Source organism: Stegastes partitus, unplaced genomic scaffold (assembly GCF_000690725.1).
Source record: "Stegastes partitus isolate 25-593 unplaced genomic scaffold, Stegastes_partitus-1.0.2 Scaffold1187, whole genome shotgun sequence".
Lineage (NCBI taxonomy): Eukaryota > Metazoa > Chordata > Actinopteri > Pomacentridae > Stegastes > Stegastes partitus.
The window spans coordinates 76,291-80,282 of record NW_007578918.1 but is presented as its reverse complement, the minus strand read 5'-3'; the positions used below and the strand labels follow the sequence as shown (position 1 = coordinate 80,282).

At 48.0% G+C, this 3,992-nt stretch overlaps 1 pseudogene; it reads left to right on the top strand.

The window, feature by feature from the left end:
- The first annotated feature begins 273 nt into the window (after positions 1-273).
- The window catches only part of LOC103368673 (transcriptional enhancer factor TEF-1-like), a 75,464-nt pseudogene continuing 71,745 nt past the window's right edge, over positions 274-3,992 (top strand).

The following is a 3,992-nucleotide window of genomic DNA, read 5'->3' as shown; positions in this document are numbered from 1 at the left end:
AAAAACACCTTCAAGTAATGTGAACATACCAGTTGGAACAACTTAAAATAATTAAAATAATAATAATTTCGAAATTAAGCTCGTAAAAGTTGAAAAAAAAATTTTAAATGTGGAAATATGAGTTAAAACAACTTAGTTTTTTTTTTTTATATAAATAATCAACTTAAAAACTGGTGTTTCTGCTGCAAATCATTAAATAATTAAAACATGTTTGATTTGAGAGGAAAAGCTGATTAATTTAACTTCTTTTAGTTTGTTGGTTGAACATAATTTTATTAGAAATTGTCTGAACAAAAAAAAAACGGTGCAAACTGATCATCTGTTTATTAATGCTGAACCCAAACAAACATTTTTTTTTTAATGTAGAAATGATCAATAAACTCTAAATACTGGCATGTTTTTAATCAGTTGTTGTTTCAGAGGGAAAGTCGCCATGTTTCTGTCCCACCTCCACTGGTTCTGACTCTTTCCAACATGTTGGTTCTGATCCAGTCCCGCTCCTCCGCGCGGTTCAACTTTAGGAGGAGTTGGTCTGAGCGGCTCCCAGCTGCTGTCAGCAGTGTTCCAGCTCCAGCTTATCTGATCGGGCTGATCTGGACCCTCCTCCTGCTGGAGTTTTGGTCGCTGCACTCTTTTCTTTTGTTGTTGATCGCAGCTCCTCCAGTCCGGCCCCTTCCCCCTTCGGCTCTTTCGGTTTTTTTCTTCCTCCACCCATCCTCCCATCGCTCCCTCACTCCGGTTCATCCATGCAGAGGGTGACGCCAGCCCCTCTCACCCCGCCCAGTTCAACTCAGTCCACCGCGTTCATTTCATTCCTGCTCCCATTCCGCGCATATTTCGCATCCTTGGAGAGACGCTGCGCATTTTACGCACTCAGCGCGCCCGATCCTTCGGCAAAACCAAAACCCAGAGGAAGCTCCGGAGTTGGCGGAGGGCTTCCCGGTGCAGATCCGCGGAAAAGTGTGGGAATTAATCCGGAAAGAGGCGCACGAATCGAGGTAAGTTTACCGAGGAGGAGTCGGTCCCCCCCGGCAGCGGCAGCGGCTTCAGCCCGCGGAGCCTCCGGACGGTTCGCTTGTTTCTAAAAAAGCCTCAAGTCGCTCCGAGGCTGGATTTAAAACACTTTCGGCGACATCTCGAGATAAATCCACCCAAATCCAGCCGCCGTGGAGGCGAAACACTAATAAGCTGCTTAATCCGAGCTCCGGAGCGCCGCTCTCACTCCAGTTTGATTCCCTGGTTTTTTTTTTTCTTTCTGGCGACACCAAAAAAAAAGAAAAAAGAAAAAAAAACGCACACAAAGCTGCTTTTCTGTCACTTGGTTCGGTTCGGTCCTCGGCGGATGTTTGTTCCAGCAGAGTTTGGCTTCGCCGGCGGAGAGGATGGAGCCGCTGGCCGGCAGCAGCTTAACAAAGCTGGGAGTGAATCAGGGACTTGTTGCATCGGCGGTCGGAGGGCCGAGGCTCGGAGCAGGCCACAGGCGGCCGGCCGGCAGGCAGGCAGACAGGCAGGCAGGCAGCCGCGCTCCTCCGGCGGCCGGAGCGCGCTGTGGCCGCCGCCGGATCCTCCCGCCTCCACCCAACAGCCTCGACACGGGTTAGAAGTCCCTTTATTTACAGCCTGCTTGGAGTTGTAACACCTCAGCACTCAGATCTCAGCTCCTACGTGACACCAGAGTGCACAAATCTCCTGTTTTGGGATTTAAATCAGATTTTACGCACGTCTCCAGCGTGTTTGGCCAGTTTCAGCTCCGCCAGCGCGAGTTTCTCCTTTTTAAATATTGATTAAAGGCCTGCTGCTGTCCTTTATAGCTGCACGTCTTGTGGTAACTCGGGCCAAACCACAATGTAATTATTGGAGCAAATTACAGGCTGTAGGACGGAGCCCAGCAGATGCATTAATTCTCCAGCAGTGTGTCAGGAGGTGTCCACATGTTGGACAAAAGCTGCTCAATTCACAGAAACCCTGAACGGAGTCCATGCAGGTGGATGAAGGGGTCAACGGGAGGGTCAGTGGGATGATCATCTGCAGTTTATCGTCACAGTTTTACCTCTAAAATGTTCAAAATGTCTCCAAAAACGCTCAGTTCGAACATTTCAGTCCGGATTTTGGGCGTTTTTTTGCGTCAAGTCGACGTCTGACGTAGTTTCAGGTTGTTTCTGGCCTGAGTTCAGCTACACGACGATCTGGACGCACCGCTGGTTTCACAGGCTTTAATATTCCAGTATTTTATATTCATGTGGAGCTTCGTCTCAGGAGCTGCGTGTAGATGTTGTTTAACGGCCTTCTGACTCCGTAGACGACTAAACATCACGTCTGGGCTCAAACAGAACCAACAGACTTCTGATGAAATTCTGTTCAACCAACGAGCTGAGTTGAGTTGGAACAATCGGCTCTTCCTCTAAAATCCGACACGTTTTTAATCATTTAGTGGTTTTAAGTTGCTCCAACTGGTATTTCCAGGTTAGTTTAAGAGTTTTTTATGAAGTGTTTTCGACTAATTTACCGTATTTGTGAACAAAAGTTTTTACGTTTTTTTACGTTGAAGTTGCTCCGATTCGATTCTCGTTGGACGTTTTTGTGTTCTTGTTCGTGCGCACTAAACCAAAAGCTTTTAGGCTGATTATTTGTACAAATGAAGCTGTTCTGAGCCACGTTAAAGGAATCTGTGGAGGTCCAGGTGAAGAAAGACGACGTTACGGACCCGATTTTATGAAGTTACGTCGACTAATGTGAGATTAAATCACGCCTCGCATTCAGTCGATGCAGCTTCGTGACGTCAACACAACTTAAAACGCGGGTTTGAATCAGTGAACCAGATTTATTTTCGCTTAGTTTATTATTAATCATTAATTAGATGATGCAGTTTGTGGAGTTTTTGAGGATCTTTGGCAGCTGCTGTGTAAACCAACCAGAGGCTGGGATGCTCCACACCGACACAAAACCCTGAGACTGAAATCAGTTTTTAAAATTTAAAACCTCCAAACCTCAGTAGCTGTTTGGAAGAAAATGAAAAGTGTGTGTTTCCCCCTCTGTGTGTGTGTGTGTGTGTGAGAGAGAGAGAGAGGGAGAGCGAGGGAGTGTGCACGTGCGTGTGCATGTGTGCCATTGTCTTTGCTGTGTCTCGGAGTGTACAAAGCTTTGGGCAAACAGCCTCCACTTTCCTCCCCTCTTCCCTCTGCAGTCCGTTGACATCTGTTTTGAGAGCCTCGTGCACCTGTAGAGGCCAGAGCAGTGTGTGTGTGTGTGTGTGTGAGAGCGTGCACGTGTATGCATGTGTGTGTGTGTGTGTGTGTGTGTGTGTTACAGAGGGGAGGAGGAGGACGAAGGGAGGTGCAGAATGCAAATCCAGGCGTTTGTTCTGGGTCTAAGCAACGCAGACTGACTGACTAACGACCATTTGGTGTGTGTGTGAGTGTGTGTGTGTGTGTGAGTGTGTGTGTGTGTGTGTGTGTGTGTGTACATTTGTGTGTTTGCCTCTTGCTGTCCAGGCCAGGCAGCCCTATTGTTGCAGCAACAGGCGTCGGTGGATGAGGACGCACCATATGGCCTCTGTGTGCTTTAGTCACAACTGCTGTGTACGTGCACACGTTTCTGTGTGTGTGTGTGTGTGTGTGTGTGTGTGTGTGTGTGTTGGTGCACTTCACTTGTAAATGCTGCTGCAATATGGTGGAGTTGTGAGCGCCGGGCTGCTCGCCGCCTTCCTCCTTGTTCCTTCATCTGTCGTCTCGTTGGTGGACTGAACCCGTCTCTCAGTGTTTACGGATCAGGAACGTGTGACGTCTCACTTCTTTGATGCACCAACGTAGTTTTTTTTTTTGGAGTTTGCTCGAATCAACAGGTGACGCAGTGAAAATCCCGGAGCGTCTCTGGGCTGCAGGTTTAGTGGAGCGACGGGAGGCGACGGAGATGTAATGAAATTTGGGAGCAGAGCCGGTTTATTGGAGCAACAATGCTGAGTGTGTGTCGGGGGGTGAAGGAGGTGGAGGGGG